We start from the raw sequence: 20778 nt of genomic DNA, 5'->3' as shown, positions 1-20778 counted from the left end.
ATAACCTTTGAATTTTTGCTGAACGTTCTTAACTAAAGCAAGCAAGAACTGAAGCAATTTAGCTGGCGCTTCCACAAAGGTGAAGAGACATATCTCTAAATGATTGCATAGTGTTCATCACGCATTTACTGGCTATTAAGTTGCGCTACTCGGAAAAGTTCATCCCGGACATAGCGTGACGAGCAGATACCAACAGCGAACTCATTCCAGCTACCGCTATCATGAATTCGCTTTGATAACTAATTTAACAGTTAACCCATGTCTATCCAGCTTATTCCTATGCGCCATATTCAATTCAAAGGCGGATTACAGAAATGGTGCCGTAAAAAGAAAAAAAGCTATGTATAACATTAACCAACAAATCCATATTGGCACCGTTTTGCCCTGTTATCAGTCGATCTGCAAGGGGTAGAGTTACGGTCTGGTTAAATTTAGGACTGGGATGGGTCTGTATTAGCGGGACGAGAGGAATAGGGCCTGGCTGATTAGCCCACATATGGCATCTACATTTCTCTAGATACGCATATGCCGGATGTCTGAACCACTTCTACCGTCTCATCTAAAGCGTTCGAATCAATACGACGTGAACGTTAGATGGTGCCATCAGCGACAACGCGGTACGTGTACAAAGCCTGCTATGGCGATAAAGCGTCCTTTTTTTGTGTTCTGCACTGAACGTCCCCCTGTTCTCTCTTTCTCGCTATCGATGTGCGCCTCACTCGCGCGCTCATTTTTTTGAAGTTCAGTTCCTGCCTTTAGCTCTGACAACGCGCACATCCTAGATCAGCTGCCATTGAGCTGTCGGAACATACCTATCGGCTCTGTCCTGTTTATATGGCGCTATTGGTCTTTTCATTTTTCTTCCACCATAACTGCTACTAGTTCTCCTACTTCAACGCTTCGGCTTGTTTCTAAAAAAGTAGATTCGAAATATTTCATCTATTGCAGACTATTTCGACTACGAACAAAAGTACAGTACCTTGACATGTGCAGTAGATTCGTCGTGTAGAATAGTCAGGTTAGTTGTTGGGACGCATTAATAACAACGACGATGATAATAGTAAGAGCAATTGTCTATACGTGCCGATGTTTAGATCATGTTGCTGATGCGTATCTAAGTAAGTAAATGTGGATATGGGGTGGCTGTGTGTGTGCCTGGTATTACTGGAGTCCTGGCCCGACGAATAGTTGACGTCGCCCGCTATTATTAGTTCGTCTGTTGCTAAAGCCTTACGATGTAAACGAACTGCGCTGCAGCGGTAAAGGACCCTGGTTACCCCTTTCGTTGCGAGGTTAATGGCCTTTGCTGCCGCTGCTATGGTCCTCCGAACGTTCGGCTGACCGTCTAAAATTTGGTTCGCGCGGCTGTTGGACGAACTTGACGTTTAAGGCGCTCTGTTTGAAATGCTGTCGGTAGCGCGATGTATTAAGATAGGCAGCGGAGATACAACGCAGACACAGTTAATAGTTCGTCAACGATCGTCTACTAAGAATAATAAAAATAGTCACTTGTTGCTAAGTAAAGAAACAGCCAGTGGTCAGCACAGAACTGCACAAGCGGTCGCTTGCTGTTCTAGCGAGTCGTTGTTGTAAATGTGCATATATGTGTATTCGTGTGCCTGTCGGTGAATGTGTATCTATGCGCGGTATTCAAGTTTGTTGTGCGTTGACTCTCTTTCTCTCAATATGCGTTTCTTCGCCACACGAGTAGCAATCTTTCGCGTCGGTTTTCGTGCGATCATTCTTGGTCTTGGACTGGTTTGTGCTAGTCTTTTCCGTCTTCTAGAACGCGGCCGACCGCGTGGCAAGCAGTACCGCGTTACCGATTGCGTGGTGGCTGAACCCGACATTGCCTGGCGCAAGCCCTGCTGCTACTCCATCCGTCGGATCGAAGCACTCCGAAAGTTCGCATAGCAAATAACTGTCGCTGCGGCGTGATTGTTGAGAGAGAACTCTCGATCGTTCGTAACCCAAACGACGGTCATTGCCGTACCCAAGACACTACAACGACGTTCGAAGGCGGTGAAATCGGCAACAACATAAAGAGGCACAACTGCGTCTGCGGTGAGGAAATGCATCGTCATCAGCAGCAGAAGCTTCGTCCGGCAGTCGAGTCGAATCGGTGCTCGGGTCTTGTCCTGTCATTTGAGATCTAGGGATCTACAGATGTGAATGGCCTCTGCGGCGGCCGTCGCATGCTGTGCCTAACAGCCGCCAGCGGTGACAAGCACCACTCACTACGATATGGTTAAGCAACGTTGGCCAGCAGTAGTTAACGCTCGGCGGTTGCTGATGTGTACAGACGGCAACGAACTAAGCCGTGCCTCTGGAAAAAACTGAAACGTGAAAGAGGGGTGGGTTCAGAAAAATCCGATCAAATCCAGAGACACATAAGTTATCTTACCTATATTAAGTTCTAATATAGTGACTACCAAAAGAATCAACAGTTAGCAGGCGGCAAATAGGGGCTAGAAAAGCCAATTGAAATAACAAAAAGAAGAAGGTAATAATTAAAAAGATAATGGGACACCTTTCTCATTCATTGGCAAAGTCCAAAATGATTAAACGTTTCTGTAAACTTGGTTATCTCTCTAAATCTTGACACGTTCATAACATATTGTTTCGATTGCAATTCATCGCCCGATTAACCCACTGTCTATTTTAAATATAATATTGGAACTCTTCTCCATTCGCGTCGTATTCCCATTGCCAAATGAACGACTTAGAATATCTTGACGGGGAAAACCCTGTTGATCTGCTCAATAAAATGCACCTTTTACTATGGAAGGAAAGTTTCTAGGTGTAGTCAGAAGTAGTTTTCATACGATAAAAGCTTCGATCACTGCCCTTGATGATAGAATAGAAAAGTCTTCCTTCGCACAATTTTGCAATGATAGTACATTTTCTTCTGTGCCGATTCGTAATAAACGTTAGAGGGTTTGTGCATTATGAAGAACGAGCAGCCCCTACGTGGACTGTTGAATAACATTGGACGTTTTTTTTGTTTTAGCTAATTCCATTTACCTTACAGTAGTACACCGCTCGGTGGAGCCCAGAGTTATGATGGCTCGACCGACCCAATTTTATTTCCGATAATGTTTGCCAGTGCAAATTAGCTTATTGCACCGATAAAAATGCAGCAAATAATTTATTTACAAAGATTTTTGTTAGCATCTTTTGTTTATATCAGATCCCACTCACTAGAAACCTGTAATTTTATTTAGGAGACTATCAGCCGTATGCAACCCCTCGCGGTTTGCCAGCTACGAAATTTCTAACTTTGATATATGTGTAATAACGAAACTGGTAATGAAACTTTTGCATTTGTCACGAATATAAAGATGTATTCATTCTTTCGGAATTCTACTTGTCAAGCATCCCCCTGAACTTCTTCGGCAAAAACCCACCCACAGTTATGTCACAGCATAACATCAAAATTGTAACTGCTTTATCGCAATGTCACTATAGAACTCTTATAAATACTCTAGTAACAACCTGTTATTTTACATCGTACGCCACTAGATATCAACAAACCTTTGCAAGTGATCCGGCCCGTTTGTCTTACCTTTTATTTACTATTTATTTATTTATTGGAGCTAATACCTTGCTGCTTTACGGTCCATGCCACCTGTTGAGATTGTGTGAATGCATCCAATATCTCTAGTCGGTCCCAACATAATAGTAATCTTGCTCGTTGAAAGAATACATTATGCAAAGTATTTAATATAACTTACTCGCTAACACTTTCCTTATCTACACTACAGAATATCAATTTATCACCGTCGACTGGCCACTTATTAAGCAGTTAATTTAGAGGAGCTTGTCACATAATAACACAATGGCACTCGATGCGACCATGTTTTCTGCTTGGACGAGAGTTCATCCACTACTGCAATAGGTAAAATAGATTAAGACTGTTTGATTGCCTAGAAGCTGGAACAAAATTAAGAATCTCCTCCCTTCTTCCCTCTAAGAAGCACGCACGGCCGTTCCTCAAGAAAACTAAAATGTACAACGTTCCTTGGTAGCCTGCTTCAAGGCATGGACTGCCACTGCCGTCCAATACGTCGCCGACGTGCCCAAAAACCCCAGGCTGCATCGTCAAGTAACACACAATCACGAACGCCTTCCTCATCACCAAGAGGCACAATAGCAGCTGCAGACGGCCTGTTTCTATTTGTCGCTCTGAGCGTCTGTCTGCGATAGCTCAAAGCATTGAGTCGACGTCTAGCTGCTTTGTCCGCAAAGATGTTATTGACCTCGGGCCCGAACAGAAACATCAGCATTGAAAGGACCCAAGAAGCGTTATAGTTACAACACATAGCCTATATACGTGTTATACGACTAGTTAGCTGTGATAGCGACGTAGTTAGTCATGGCGGCAGTAGATTGGAACGTGATATTGTAGTTTGGCCGACAAGAAGCTATAAGCGGTAACGACTGGCTTCTTCATCACGGTGATGATTTGGGCATTCTCGCGACACAAAACACAAGTAGGCTCAAGTAGGACGAGAGTGTTCGGAAGTCAGAACATCGCATAGCGAACAGCCTGCAAGTATAGAATAGAGCCTATACGCTATGATGCTGCATGATGGTACAGCTATACAGTATATAATCAAATCAGTGAGCTAGCAGGCGTTTGCGTACCGCCAGGCCCGTTCGCCAGCAACGTCTGGTAATCAGAGAGTTCTTGCCACACGGCTGACGTCGGTGTGACGCTTCTTTTTGGTTGTCCTACTCTGTTTGACACAGCATTAGCGAGTGGTACTGATAATAATGCTGGACACTGCGGCAGGTTAGATGGCATTAACGTTCTCTGGATGGCACTGGATCACTGCCCTATTTCGGTAACATCATCACCAGTGTCGTAATCATGATCATAATCACCGTCATCAATGTTACCACCATCAGAAGCGACAACAGAAATAACAGCCCTTAAGCAAAGTTACCCCTTATATTTTCTCGATTCGTGAGTTTCATGGTTCTCCCCAGTACCTCGTCGTCGACGATGAACCAACGACGTTAGGACTCAGAGGCCACTGAACCGTCGGCAACTCGACGCCAGAGTTGCCACGGCTTTTCTACTCTCGTGGAAGAGCCACTAACCGTGTGCAATTAAGAAGCATACTTTGTCCCGGATTCGGTTCTTTCAAAAGGGCCCAACGCCCATCCACTGTCGACTAGTCTTCGATTAAGCAGTATATGGGCGAATAATGTGTTGTGATGATGCAGATCAACGGCTGATGTTGCCGTCGACAATTGAGGCGAAAATAAAAACTAGACTTCATGACGGGAACGTAACTAATGCGGTACAGGGTCAATTAATTAGTCGGCATATATTGAACTAGAGTTAGAACTTAGCCCCTGGGACAGGCGGTTTTCCTAAACTTTTCTACATTATCACTGGTGACATCCTTCACATTATCGTAAAAGAAATTATCGTTTTTAGCAATATATTGTATACCACCGGCAGAGAAGAAACGCATGTTATAAAGCAAGGTATTTTCTGCATATAAATGGGATTTTTTTCCAAGTAATCGGCATATCGAGTGACCACTTATAACACAGAACGCTGGCTCATTTAATTTAAATATTTTGCCCAGATAAGCCGATTGGTGCGACAAATTTAAGAAAAGCTTGATCATACAAGGTTATATACATATACATATATATATATATATATATATATATATATATATATAGATAGAGAGAGAGAGAGAGAGAGAGAGTGAGAGACCTACACTGAGTGCGTCAGATAAATAGCTGTTGAAAATGTATAACCTATGTTTAGTAAATTTTGCTTGTCGAAGTATTCTGTGCAAACGTGTCCACTATGTATCTGAAGTTAACGCAGTCACACTCATGAGCCTTCATCTCTTTCTTATGCACGGACCGTACGTGATTGACAAATTCAACATCGTATTGCCTGAATGTCTATTATCGATAGCGAAAGCTAAACTACGTAAAACGTTCCTTTCTATCAACTGTTGGCTTAGGTTCAAAACTGGCTAAAAAAACTTCTTCGCAAGAGCTTTTTTGGGTCCGTATCACCATTAAAAGGTAAATCGTAGATAGTAACTCACTCAGTCAGTTTTCTTGTTGAGCTGCTGCCCGTAGACGAGGATGCGTGTGAAAAGGTCTCAGCATTTGTGAATGGTTTTGCTGGTCAGTGCTCGGACATTCTATCGAAACTGCAATACGTATTACCAATAACTATGTTGCCATGGGGCGTTTCGCGTTCTCTTCGCGCGAAAGGAGCACACGATTAGTTATACCTCACTTTATTGCACAGACTAGAAAGCTATTAAATCAAGCAGTCCTCATACCTGATGAGACTACGCACAGGAGATTGTTTTAGGTTTATCGCTCGAGAGAAACAGGCCAATCAATCTTTTCCAGCTATCCTTCAAATAGACGTTTTTGTGTTTACTTGAGTTCCCACAGACAGGCTAAATGCACGGAAGTTCTCCTGTCGTTCCCCACTCATAAGTGGCCACCACGCAGCTGAATTGTCCGTTGCTCTCACGATGCTATCCACCCAAACCCTTTCACAGCTTGCTCAGTGTTAAAATCGTATCTCAAGTCTACTTACTTCACACTGGCGACCTCATCCACTCTCGTTTGTCGACCTGTCCGCAGTCGATGGGGTTTTCGTTGGAAGTTTCTGTAGTCGTGCAGCTGAGGGCATCGGCAACTCGCGTATAAGTGCATAAACAACTTGAGCTGCGCATCCTAACTGGGTGTGAGAGCACGCAAAAACGTGCCTGACTCGCAAAATCGTAACGACGAATGTTTTTCCGCCTTTCTTTCCTCCTTCAGTGCGCAACTAGAACCTACGTGCAGAAACATACGAGCCCAACGGCCAGAGCGACAGGACAAAGCGCAATCCGCTAAGTGAACCACGAGATCTGGCCAGCTGCGATCGGAAGAAGGACACCTATCTTAAATCCTTATGGGGCTAGATGTGTTAATAGCTGCACGTTCCAGACTCAGTCGGCAGCGGAGTTTTATACCAGCAAGTAGTAACGGCAGCAACATGTCGAATGCGCTCGTTATCGATACAGCCTAATACATTGTGACAAAATGAGACGATCCTAGGTTTGCCCGCGTGTGTTTATTTGTGATAGTGATACTGTAACATAAATATAATAGTAAACTGTCAGTCTTTACGCGATATGAGATTTGCTTCTGCTGTGATAAACACGAACGGCTTTAATTAACTGCAAAACACAAAGACAATAGAAGTAGCGGTTGCGGCACTCAACGAAGCAGAAATTTCAGTGTAAGATTCAGGTAGGTCACTCGTCAGCTGCAAGCTAAAAGGAAAGATTAATAAAATAGCGAGCGCAGATGTAACAAAACGATTCAAAACGGCATTCAGTTTATTCTAATCAATCTCCATTTACTTTGACCGTAAGGCAAGAAACACTAAGTAGTTAGAATACGAAAAAAAGAACAAAATAACTTTACGTATGTTAGCATATACTTACAATCTATACTTGAGTCGTGCTGTCGAGAACAATATGTAACTGCTTAATTATTGTCAGGTAACGGTATTTGACGATACAAAATTTTGCGACAACATCACGATCCTTTCTAACGTCAACTTTCAACAACATCAATTATCTAAATTCGAATGTTTCCGGTCCCTGAGATGTTTGTGCATTTGGCTACTGCTTCAGTATCTGCGCACGACGACACTCAGGCCCAACTGTAACATATGGAGCGCTGTTTAGGGCGCGCTTCGAGCCAGCGTGCGCCGATCCCGGGACTCGTCTAGATAATGAAAGATATTTGAAAGTGAAACGTTTACGAAATAGACTATGATACTTGAAATCGTTCTGACTGGTACTGACACTATTTGTACTGAGTAGTCCGCGAAGATAACGCATGCTCAAAAGGAGCAAAAAGGCCTAATTCACTTAGATCGAGGCTATATCACAGGCATTTGCCTCTGCTTATTATCCAGTATAGCAATAAACAATATATGAGAATGAAATACCGGCTCGTTTGGTCACCGTGCGAAAAAAGGATTTTACGGAAAAGTATCCTGTCGGGTATATCATTGTTTCAGCTTCATTGCACGGACGGCGATCGAAGAGGCTGTCGTCTACTGCTTATCGATGTCTACACGCGTCTATGAATCGGTGCGAGCGTCGATGTACCAAGGCCGTACGTATATTTATATATATAATAAATATTAGTAGATAGTTTAAACAAATTATTTTTGAAATATTTAAAATTTCGATAAAATTAAAATGGCAAAGTTGTGCATAAAGGCTCTTCTAAAGCTGTACGTTTTTATTTTGTTCATAAAAGTGGTAAGAGAAATTTATTCATACGACTGTTAGAACGGGTTCGCCAAAGTGTACTGCCGGCCCCTCTAAAAATTCCTTCAGAAATCCACTCAAAGTTTTTATCAGGTCTTCAAGCGTAGTTCCATCTTTTTATAGAAGAAGCATTATTGTAGACTGGATTCACCAGTAATAATGGACAAAAGTTTTGAAAAAGCTTCTCTCCGAGCCGTGTGTAATAGTTTTGAACATAATTTCCCATTCGGTTTCTGGACATGTGCTAAACATTTTCCGACGTTTCTCAGAGGTGTCGAGCTTGCCTTAGGTTGGCCTCGAACCCATACGATTTATTTAAGTTTTAAGAAAGTACTAAAAAGTGAATTAGAAGCGAATTACAATAAAACACTGAATCTAATGAGAGGGAATCGTAAAGTAAATATATATATATATATATATATATATATATATATGTATATATACATTGTAGGTCTCTATATATATCCAATATTGAAATCTGTGCCGAACTCACATGCGGAACGGCACATGCGATGCTGCACTTAGGAAGAATCAAATTTACGATCATTTTATTTTTCGCTCGAAAAATCTCTCGATCATTCTCAGTCATCCGTGTCACGGTTCCATTCGTGCGTGACCTTGATGACAATCGGAATGCCCATTTGCCCGCGATTCGATTCGTTTCAACAGGATGAACAACTGCTTCGGTTCTACTGCAAATAACTTACCTCGACCACAATTTTTTTTTTTCGTTGATGTTTTTAGGCGAAACAACCCCAACCCCACGGCATCGCTCTGCACTGGATCACTCGTTGCGCTTTTATGTTTTTTTGTCTGCCACTGTCGATCCTTTGTAGTTGCCACCAATTGGAAAATGTTCACGATGTCGACGACAAGCCAACAAATCTTTTCTGATCCAGCAGATCAGAGCGCTCATGTCATACGACAGAGCAAGGAATACGAGTATTGAAGAACGCTTTAATCAGGGCAAGTAGATGGACGGGAAGGGGCAAACCCGATCTAGGGGTAGCCGTCGCCACTGCCACGGCTTCACACTCCACGCTTGCTGCTGTTGTAGTCATCATTGTCTATGAATTAACGGCGACAGCGTAAGCAAAAGCCTTTTGCGGACGTCGTGCGATGCCAAAGAGGGAGAAAAGAAAGCGTTGTCTTTGTCCTGAGTGACTCTGTGAGCGAGTTCATCTGACAACGCCCGTCAGTGAGCATGAAGTTTGCCGGTATTAATATTATAGTAGTTAGCTATAAAGGCAGGGTATGTACGAAGAGACTAGTGTATGAGTTGGGCATTGCTCTGTCCTGTTGTGTGCATCATACTGTATCCTCCAACCCTCGTCAACATTTCCGCCCATGTCGGTTTGTGTATGCGTGTATATGCGCGTGTTGCTATGTACGAATAAATGCTGCTGCTCTCTGTGGTTCGTTTTGTAGAAGAGTGCTGAGACCTCGGGAAATGATGCTCCAGACTCCGTCGCTGTCATCGTCCTCATTCCTGTTGCTGTCATCGTCATCGTCGTAGTGGTGATATCCTTTGGTAGTTGTTTCGCTTCAGAGTCGAAGACCTCAAATTTCTCTCGCGCCCGCCTCCGTTCCGCCTTTTCTTAGCTTTTCTGTTTGGTTTCTGCTCCTATCTTCTGAAGACAACGACAATGAGTTGCAAATAAATGCCAGCATCAACATCAAGATCGGCATCAACCTCGCGGTCATCATTTTCACGACCATCACTACTCGCACCTTCAACAATCATCCGACCGGTCGATCAGCGGTTCAATGGCTCTGTTCAGTGCGCTTATTACCTGTGTTTGGTAAGAGCAGCGCACTATTACATCGTTAAGCTTTTTTTTTTTGGTCTTCTTCCAGAAGAGCAGCGTCCAACAGTTCGCTGACTTCCAGCCAACTGCGGTCTTCCCAGCTAACCTTCTCCAACTAAGCTATCCTCTCCACTTTAACTGATGTCCTTCTTTTATTCTGCAGCTGCAACTAACTATAGCAAAAGCCACAGCAGCGGCTGCAGAAGCAGAAGCAGGGTTTTTTTTGTCGCTGTGTGATCACACACATTCGGCAGCCAAGCCAGTCACGACCAGATCGACCCACGCGCGGACCCACATTCTCACGTATTGTGGACTATGAATCACGCACCTCGGTTACCGCCTGGTTAATTTGATTGTAACCGGTATTAGTCTTTGTATAGAGCGTTCTGCGTAGAACTCTTCGGAGCTTTCTTTCTCCTGATTTGAAATTCTTTGCTTCGATTAGAGTCTACAAATATCGTGCTATAATAGGTAAATAGTTCACGATAGGAATGACTGGCTGGGTAGGTTAAGTGGCCGCTCTCGTTAAGCTGGTTGAACTTTGGGACTTTTTGCCTGGCAAACTTTTAATTTGCTAACCACTGATATCTGCTGCTACTGTCGACGCTAAAGTTGATCTTTTGCATGCATCACAGTCCAATACTCGCACCACTTATAAATCGGGTACGATTTGCACCTATATTGTTTCGTTCCGTCGTCCAAACGCGCGGCTTCTTTCTTTTTCGTCCGTCCTACTTCCCTGCATCATTAGGGCCTAGCGGTCGCAGTAGCTACAACATCCATTCACTCGCAGAGACACAAACGCATCGAATGTTGATGCTTCTGCCACTGCAACCAGCTGGTCATGGTAACCTGTGACAGTTCAACCAACAGGAAAACAAACCAAACTAAACGCATAGCAAGTCATTGTCATTGTTTTTGTTGTTGTTGTTGTTGTTAACGTTACGCTGTTCGGCGTTATGCGCAGTCTCAACAGCGGCATATTATGTCTTCTCTCTATCTCGATAATTTCGTCCCGTGCCTGTTTCAAGGCCTATTTTACTGTGTGTTCTACGTTTGCCGCCGTGGGTTGACGCTGCGGCAGCGCAAGATCTAACCGACGGCTGTGTATCACTTGTAACTTTGTAGCTATGCGTGTCTATTTGTGTGTGGTTATTGGTCTGGGCTTTGTATTTGCGTGTGAAGAAAGGGTTGTTACTGCTGCTACTGCTGCTGCCGCCGCCGCCGCCGCCGCCACCGCCGTGGCTGATGTTGACAGGTCGTTCACCGCCCAGCGCGGTCGTTCATCTGCCACCCAACGGATGACGGCCGTCGTCGCCGTCGGGCCAAGGCGGTTCGTGGCTGGGTCAGCCGACCAACATCAACCCGTCCACCGAACAAGCAGCGAACGAGGTAGACTCCACAACGATCGAAAAGCCGACGACGGCAGCAGCATCACGGCCAGCTTCAACAACCTCAACACGAACAAAAGCAGTAACAGAAGCATTCAACTGGCTTCCACATTACTGGCGTCTGCTGCTGCTTGTGCTACATTACCATCGCTCTAGGGGAGCCGTTGCCATAGCAAACATTTTGGCTAGCAGCAGTACTAGATTGCAGCTACCCGGTTTCTTCAGGCCACTGACCGATTGCCGCTGGCTGATGAGCCAAACGACCGCTTAAGCAATGATCGGCCGGCCAGCCGGCGGCCGGACGCACGGGCGTATGGACAGGCTCACAGACATCATCGCCACCAGCAGTACTGCACTATATTACACCTTGCGGAGTGATGACCATCGTAGTTGTAGAGATACCCCTTCCAGCCTCAGCAGCGGCAGCAGCGACGGCGGCTAACACCGCCGACGCGGTCACATCGGGAAAGGAGGCGCGGTGGACACACAACGCAGGGCGTCGTGTAGCGTCACGGCATCAGCCGTAAAGCATCGCGCAAAAGCAATTGCGATTGGTCGGAGTGAGTGAGTGAGTGCTGCTGAGGCCATCGTGCGCCGGTATTATTATGCTGCCAACGACTAACCTTCTCTTTTTTCCCCTTCTTTTTCCCGTCGCCGCCGTAGCCGCGCCGGCGGCCAGTTACTGACTGACGAGAGACCATTAGTAATCAGTTGACTAGTAGCGTTAACCAGTGCAAACCAGAGGCTGCTGCTGGGTTAACTGACGAGCGCGGACCAACATAGACCCAGATCAGACCAAACTACGGAAGAAGAGTGAACGGACGAAAGAACCGACTAGTCCGTCGATGTCTCGGAGACCAAACGGGACCAATGAAGACGATTCTGGGCACTGAGCATAGGAGTTACTGGGTTAAGATTCTAGCCTTGAAAGCCGGTTACATTTGGCACGTTTTGCTATGGTTTGATAGCATCGTGTGCACGGTATGGCCGTAAGAGCGTGTCAACGGCGTGCTGAATGTGTGCGTGTGTGTCCCTTCATAGATCGGCGTCGTTTAGTACTGCAGTCCATGGCCAGCCTGACTATCGATAGGACCTGGAAGATCCGTTAGCTAGTCGAGATCGAGCTTTTCGAAAACTAAACTTTTTTTTGGCACTTTCTTTCTTAGCTTGACAATCACTGGCGATTTGAACGCCATCGCCTTCTTCGATTTTTATAAGCAAGATTTCGAAAAGCAACAACGTGTAGGATACAGCCAAGGGACTACGGAAATTCGGCACCGCCTTGCATATGAGGCATGTGCCTCACCTGGCAATGCAATGTACAGAAGATTATTCAGTGAATTTTCGTAAGCAGAAATGAAACCAGAACGCGAAACCCCAGTGTTGCGTCTAGATTGACATTCTGCAAGAGACTATGTGCCCAGACGCCCTTGCCACCGGACTGTAACGGTAATTGTTTCCATACGATCAAAACCCAGATCGTAAAAATGCGCCAGAAGAATACAGTGGGGGCGTTCCCTTCAGTTAATAAGTACTCTCAGGTAAGTGACCACATGTTTCATGTCGGTGACTTTTACACGATTCTAGATAGCTTAATGCATTTTATCCTATGTGCTACTACTATCACTACTACTTATATTTGTCATCTGTTGTTTAAATTTACTTCTTAATCTCTGTTAACTGTATACTTGTTGATTTCGTTACTCAAACCGGCATGTTGGGCCTTGTTCCGTAAGCCAGCAATGCTTAGAACAACGCTTCAGTAATGCGGCGCAAAGAGGTGGAAAATCACTGGAGTTCCTTCCTGCTGTTGAGTGATCAATGAACGGGCCAAAACGAGTAGTCGATGGACGGCGACAGCCGTACTGACGTCAAGCCTATTCGTCATATTACGATCGCTTTGAGAAAAACAGAAAGAGGGTAAAACTTAGCACTGGCGATAACGTTAATAATGATGACGGTGAGTGATATGACGGCGTGACGCTAAAACGCCGCGATTTTCGTCTATTTATTGGCCTAGGCGATAAAGGAATAATGCAGCCTTTTAGGCAATACTCAAGGCGCAATGCCGTTCATCGCTATCCGTTCCTTGGCCGACCCCATTGAGTAGGTCTAATAGTCTATGTAGTTAGGACGTGCAGAGGTATTCCTAATCGGATTTAGTTTGCTTCTTAAATTAATCGTTAGGTCAAGAAAAGGCTGCGGTAAATTAACTCACATCGAATTGGCAATGCACGAGCGCTTTGCTTGTGAATCAAACCCCATTGATGCTAGTTGTTACTTACGAAAACATATGTTTATATTTACCATTTACATTATTGGATCGAGCCGAAATAGGTAAGCACAGACTAAATTTAGTTATTGGTAACTGGATGTTTTTCTTGAGCGAAATCAAAAAACTACTAAACATACTTAGAACTCGGTGAAATGCTTGACGCGTTAGGGTTTTCCGTGTTTTAACGCTGGCTTAGACACATTGTATGCATTAAGCTGCGCAGACTAAGCTTGCCTTCGCCTTTCCGGTTCAAATTTATTTTAATGAACATATTTTTCTATGTAACTACAATGCCACGCTTGAAACACTATAAAAATTGTTACTTTATGTAGTCCACCGGTCGAGATGGTTTACAGCCAGCTTTCAAGCAGATCTCAAAATGAGAAAATGTTAATTACAAGGTAATTATTTCTTAGATGTCTCGACATTTGTAAGAACTCTTTGATGGTAATAGATAAGTCCTCGTATAAACGAAATGCAGTACCGGGAACTAGTACTAGTAAAACTCGACTGATAATGGAAGCAACTGGAAGCTTTTAAAAAATATATACCATCAAGCTTGTTGCAATAGCAGAAACGGCCACGTAGCACTGCTAGCGATCGATGTAACCATTGAGATTACTCTGTCAAGCAATTAATGGGCATGAAAGCGTCTGTCGCTTTTAACAAAGCCTATTGCTATGTATGAGCAATGGTGGCTGTTTTATATTTAAACAAAACAGTATCCACTAGAAAAATACTAACAACTTTACAAGTAGCATCGGATAAATGTCTGGCGAAAGCTGGTTCTTATTCAAGGACTTCTGTTGTCCTGCTACTCCCAGACCAGCTAAGTCCAAATTGATAGAGATGATATTCCGAATCATATTGGCTAAAAGTCGACTATCTAAAGAAAAATTGTTTTTTAATTTATCATAAAAATATTAGAAAACATCACTTCACATGCATTGCTATTTTATTCACTGTATGCGAGTGATTTTTTCTTACATAATCTACATCATCGTGCATTGCATCTCACATCTATATACGCGCACACATCTCAACTTAGCCCTCACGCAGAAATGTCATAAAACTTTCTAGTTTAAGTGCACTTCAGAATCACTTTCGCTATTTCTTCGCTCGATAATTATCTTTATTTTTTCTGTTTGGCGCTCTCCTTTCATGTGAAAATCTTTGCTACCAATATATATTAGCAGTACTTTGTTTCTAACTAGTTTCCACCAGCGTAGAACGAAGTGAGTCTGGGCCCAAATTAGAACGTCGACCAATATTGACCACCTAAGTCAAAGTAGTAGTTGATAGAACGCCGATGGTTCTGCTATACGTTGTCTAGCAAGTTACAGCGAACTATTTGTGCCCAGCAATTAATCCTTACACGCCACAGGCGAACATAGACAGGCAGATCGTTAGTGATTTTATCCTAATAGAATTCATTGTTTGGGAGCGCCCAGTCTCGTCTGGGCCGCCCATTTGCAACAGCTTGCATTATTTTATTCTATTGCCTATTTACTCTGAAACCCGGTCACCCCTTTATTCACACCTTCATGACTTCCGTAGTGGTTACGCATTTGTTCCATAGCGAATTTAACGCGAGCAAATTTTACCATCTGTAGTGTTTTTGCGTCGGCAGAGGAAGCTTTGACCGTTAATAATTACTGTCACCGCGTTTGCTTCTGAAGGTAACCACTGGAACATCGATGCCCCCTTTCATGCAACGCTTTTTTACTGGCCGCCACAGCAGCGACATCACAAAGTGATATGAACAACAGTGCCAATCGTGACCGTCAACGTCTTGCTTTTCTGTTCGATCGCTTGCGCGGTGCCCAAAGCTGACCGTCACCATAGCCGTCAGCTGTCTGCCATTGTCGAACATCCTAGTAAATAGTGATCATACTCCTAATTGCTGTCGTTGTTCTCGTCATTGAGCGGTTCATTTTCCTTGGTACCTGTTGTGACTGCAAGCATGATTAAAATTTTAGGCAGTCACTCATTGGTGTTGTTATTATCAATTGTAATCATTTGTTTTAAATGACACCGTTATTCCGCGCGATATCCTGGCCATTACCCCCTCAACTAACGAAACAGCGGCACAAACACACACACACACAAAGACTGAAGACAAACAAACGAGCGGCCTGGCCTGGCCTGGCCTGGCCTGGCCTGGCTGATCAACTGATCGACGATTAAACGACTGACAACTAACGATGAGATTGCGCGGCCATCAGAGATTGTCTCGAGCGGCTACGTTATTTTGGCGTTAGCCGTAGCGGCCGTTGGCTGGGTGTTAAACTGACCCACCGACCCGATGCACAGCTCCATACATACCTGGCAATGGAGACGAACGAATGTGGCAGTAACAATTGTGCGGAACAGTCCGTCCAAACACGGCCTTTAATATTTATCTATCTGTATCAGATTTAGAGAGCTTTCTATTAGTTGCTAGCGTGACTGAGACCGCCGACACCAACGCATCTGGTCACTAGTCGTCGCCACCGCCGCCAGCCTGCCATTCGGGTTTGCGGAGTTGGCGCTCTAAGTTGTTTTGCGCAATAGATGAACACAAGGACAGGGTTCGGCACTGTTGTCGTTGTTGTTGTTATCGTCAGGTCGTGATGTTGTTCTTGTTGTTATTACGATCGTGTACGTCGTCCTTATTGCAGTAAACAACACGAAATAGCAATGAGCATTAGCCTGCGATGATGTTCATGGAAGATTGTCGGCGTACGGACATTGTTGCCCGTAGTAGTGACTAGCAAGAAAGCGGCGGTAGCGATGGCACACACGCAGGTTAACCCTTTATAGTTGAACAGAACGAACGGCTTCTTGGCCTACTTCTTCTAGCAACGCGACGGGGCCAAACAACAACAACTACTACATTTGCTTCCGCATGAGATAGTTACCACTTTTCCTACCGCACGGAACGTAGCTACAATACAAGTGTTAGCGCACCGCCTAGTGCCATTGCTGATCTCACAAACGTTTTTTTTTTGCTTAGTCAATCCTCTATTCCAATAATGTTTTTTTTTTTCTTTTCTTAATTGATAGTTAGGCTTATGCCGTAGACTTAGAGAAGCCGAGCAAAGAAACCCCTGAGCCCCCATCCGGCCGGCCCAGTTGTCGTATGTAAGGCTATGATTATGCTTATGACTGCAATAGGGATACAATTTGATAGCGCGCGGTTACGGTCCTTAACAAGACAATGAGTGATTCGGTAAGCCGCCTGAAAATATCCCCTTTGAATGTGAAAGGTACTGAAATTAAATTTGTATAGCAAAAGTAAGGTAGAAACTACAAGTTTTCGGATTTACCTTGATATAAATACGAACAACTACAGATCCTCTGTAAGTCTCTAAAGTTGTTTACACGCAATCAGAATCCGTAAGCCTGGCACATGTACCCGCTTGAACGTACGTATTAGAAACCTTAAATGATGAGTTTCAAGGTCTTGTAGTGGAAAGCCCGAAACGTTTCCTTTTGCGTAGTCAAGTTCATCTATCAAGTGATAAACAAATCCATACGTTATTCTCATATGCAATTATGTCTACGTTCAAAGAGAATCTGTTCTTCACCACGCGGACACTGTTGATATCTCTGAACGTTTTACTTCTGCAGCCCAGTTTAATGGGCACGCTTTTATAATGGTAGCACACTTCGCCAGTACGTAAACTTTCGAGTGGTTTAAAAATATTTGATACAAATCAATGAATTGCAGGCCAAAGCCAACGCAAAGCATAACGCTACTATTACCGAAAAAAGCTATCCAGTATATGTCTACCTATATGCTCATGTGTGATTGATACTTAAATGACTGGACTCTTTCGTTGCATCTCTTGGTAAAAATTACACTTTAGCTGGTGTTACGGCACGCCTCCGTCATCTGGCAGAAACGAGAGTTCAATATTCAATGTGATTGCTGTCGCAGCTGCTTTCCGCTGCGAGCACTAGGCGCGGACACGAGCCGATCAGGTCAATGCTGCGAACCACTGTGAATCATTGCGAAGACGCCTCCTCGTCATTGCTACTAGAATAGTTTCTCATTACTAGCATTGAAGCCCCTATAGAAAAAAATAGTCCGCTTGAAATTGAGCGCGACATACAGGAGCCTTTCGACCTTTCATCTCCCGTCCGTTTGCTTACTTCCATCGAATTATGGATGCTGCTGCAGCTGCGTGAACCATGCAAATAATCTGTATGTGTATGCAGCATTAGGGATCACAGTACTTCGCCACTCTGCACGTTCCGCATTCGGCGTTCTTCGAACATGCTACTCTATGTGTTGACGCGTGTTGATGGCCAAGCGACGGGGATCAGGAACACTTGCGCAGTCGCGCAGAACCGCGCCCTAGATTGCCTTGGCTAAACAATTCGTCAACACGTTCGCCTCGACAACAACAACGACAGTTGTATTAGTTTTCAGCAAACGTTAACGGTTCCTAGAATATGCCGATGTATTCCGTCACTCGTAAAACTAGGACGATCTTAACGGGCAGCTTCGGGATTTATTTGTAATCTATGATGGATACACGTTTTTGGAGATAGCCAGGGTCTTCGTTAAGTTGGCCGAGACCCTATGTTCAAGTTCGAACGCGTCGTCTGTGATAGCGATTCATTTCTTTGATATTACTACCCAATGTACCATTGCTTACCAAAGTACCAATGTACATTGCTGTGATTATCTACTTATCCTTCATCCCAATAAATATGGGTACAAAGATTGTCAACCAAACTGAACGGGTAATACCTAACAAGTACCGTAGTTCTAAGGAAGCTCATTAATCTCGATCTAAGAGATTTCCACCTCGCGGTGGATTAAACGCGATTTCCCAGTGTACTATACCTCAGAGCGTTGACACTCACCGGATCCAAGTTAACGTATCTTCAGGAGGATGTCGATAAGCATCGGAACGAAATGGTAACAACTTAGAGAGCATTCATTGCAGAGACATATGACATGTCTTTGCACTCCAGCTAGCCAGGTCCTGTTTAGGAAATCATGACAAAGTTCATACTGTGAACAGTAGGTAAAAGAGTTGCTAAAATACACAGTCTAACTATAAATTATAGGACGCTTTAGAGCACAGAACGCCAAAGGCTCGCTGTCCCATAAACGTGTCGCGTGCGCTAGTCAGCGACGGGAAGGCATTTATCGCTCAGTTAGTCCGGCCAGTTGCGTTCCGCTGATCGTTGACCCTGGAACGAGAGTCCAGACAGGCAGACTGGCAGGCCCACCGCATCACCGACAGCTTCTACTGGCTTTATCGAATTCGTTGCTACGTCTCTAAACGTAAAGGTGCTGACTGGATATGTACCCGGCATTATAGTGGTTTTTATTCAAGTCGCTTGAGTCGCGCTCGTCAACGAGTTGGTAAAAGCATTGAAAGAAAAACTTGGTTGAGACGGGTCAATGATCCCCCGCAGCAACACAGTGACATCATAGGGACAACCGGCGACCGTCCTAGTTACGCCGCTCAATCGTGTTAACCAAGTGAAGTAATACTAGCAATGGGACACCGATAATGTAATTTAATTTATAGTGAAATTAATGATTTGAGTTACTTTGCTTCTATTTTGGTAAACCATTCTGTTCATACTTATAGATTTCACCTTCTTTTCCGGATAGTGGCAGAAATAGGGTGAGCATTTGGCACATCGTGAAAATGACGCAGTAGGTAAGTAAGTATTAGTGGGGCAAAGGTACACTTGCGTGCATTTATATTTGCATTACGTTGCTCAGACTAATTACTCTGTGCTGAATAATTCTGCAGGTTTCGATGCCTGATTAATAATTGCATTCCGCGGGGTCTCAGTTTGTGCACCTATTAAATAAACACGGAAGTTCGATATGCAGGGGAAATTCTTTTTCAGGTTTTCTATATCATTTGTGTATCGCAGTTTATTCGGTGATATCCTCATCAAATTAATCCGAACTACAACTTCATATGGTTGTGTAGCAGCTCGGGCGTTCCTCGGCGCATTTTCTTAATGCACAAGTGACAATGCCCAAGGAAACCCCGAACAAGCTCACCAATATACGTCGTACTGGGTTTATCAACTAATAGCATTTTCCTCTGCTTTCGCACTCAGGACCTTCGCTTCGATGCTAAGAAAACAATAGAACGATTTAGAAGCAAATCATGAAGCTGACGAGGTAGGTGGTAACATAACAAGGTAACCAGGCAAAATTTGAGGAAACACACTGAATTTAATGTATCCTGCCGTTGTTAGAGAAAATTATGCCAACGAGAATAGCACTGCACGAGTCAGTAATGTTGTATTTTTTATGATTTCCCCTGGTCAAACATTAGCTTTGATTGAAGACACCCTGATGAACTTAATACCTGCTGGTGTAACCCTTTTTTTCTAACTTACTTGGCTTTGGGTATTCAAAAGTGTATCAAGTCTGACTACATACTGTTTATATTGAGTCTAAATAGTATGTAGTATACAGTAGTTATATAGATGTAGTTTAAGAATGCTTCTTCGATATCACCTGGCTTCCTTAAAAGTGATCATTGAAAAATTATACCATGTAACTGTGCTACTTGGGAACTGGAACACTGTTAGGGAACGCTCATCCTGTCCTTAGTAATGCTATTGTCTAAACACATGCCGTATATAAACAAAGCCGTAGGGTTTAAGCTAATGAGGGAGCAATAATAACAAACATAGAGCTTATTCGAAACGTTTCGTTCCTTCTCACCTTAGCACATTTCATACAATAAATATGTTGTATTTGATTATTTCGTTCACTCGGCTGATACAAATAATAAAAACTGTGTTGTTATCAAATAGAAAACGTTAAGATATATTTTAGTTTTCTGAAAGTAATGATATAAGTGTGTTTTTATCTGTGGTAGGTACACACAACCTCTTCAATCACATGATAAAACAAACAACTCGAATCAAAAGAAGAAATAAGAAACCAACCCGGTGCTGAAACTCGATGCATTTATCATCAGTTTAACGATACAGTA

General features: G+C 43.7%; 1 protein-coding gene and 2 long non-coding RNA genes across 9 annotated transcripts in view; 2 read left to right on the top strand and 1 right to left on the bottom strand.

Moving 5' to 3' along the window:
- The first annotated feature begins 876 nt into the window (after positions 1–876).
- Positions 877–7097, top strand: LOC147758035 (uncharacterized). Its single transcript, XR_015320691.1, has 2 exons — positions 877–1018; positions 6820–7097. It is a non-coding gene; the product is annotated as an uncharacterized LOC147758035 (long non-coding RNA).
- On the bottom strand, positions 1012–11286 carry LOC147758034 (uncharacterized). The gene is made up of 3 exons (XR_015320690.1): positions 7491–11286; positions 6593–7316; positions 1012–2336 (listed from the first exon to the last, which is right to left on the bottom strand). It is a non-coding gene; the product is annotated as an uncharacterized LOC147758034 (long non-coding RNA).
- A 153-nt stretch (positions 11287–11439) lies between these two features.
- Positions 11440–20778, top strand: part of LOC111245732 (uncharacterized) — an 11403-nt gene continuing 2064 nt past the window's right edge. The window contains exons 1-4 of one of the 7 annotated variants that reach the window (XM_086979699.1): positions 11440–13070; positions 13270–13489; positions 19402–19473; positions 19889–19952. The gene's annotated coding sequence lies outside the window, so the exon portion shown is untranslated. Of the gene's footprint in view, positions 13071–13269; positions 19953–20778 lie in introns of those variants that run through there. The other 6 variants (XR_015320689.1, XM_086979700.1, XR_015320688.1 and 3 more) reach the window with 6 other exon arrangements.

The sequence above is a fragment of the Varroa destructor genome, unplaced genomic scaffold, assembly GCF_002443255.2.
Source record: "Varroa destructor unplaced genomic scaffold, Vdes_3.0 BEIS01000002.1, whole genome shotgun sequence".
In the NCBI taxonomy this organism is placed as follows: Eukaryota; Metazoa; Arthropoda; class Arachnida; order Mesostigmata; family Varroidae; genus Varroa; species Varroa destructor.
This window is presented reverse-complemented; position numbering and strand designations above follow the sequence as displayed.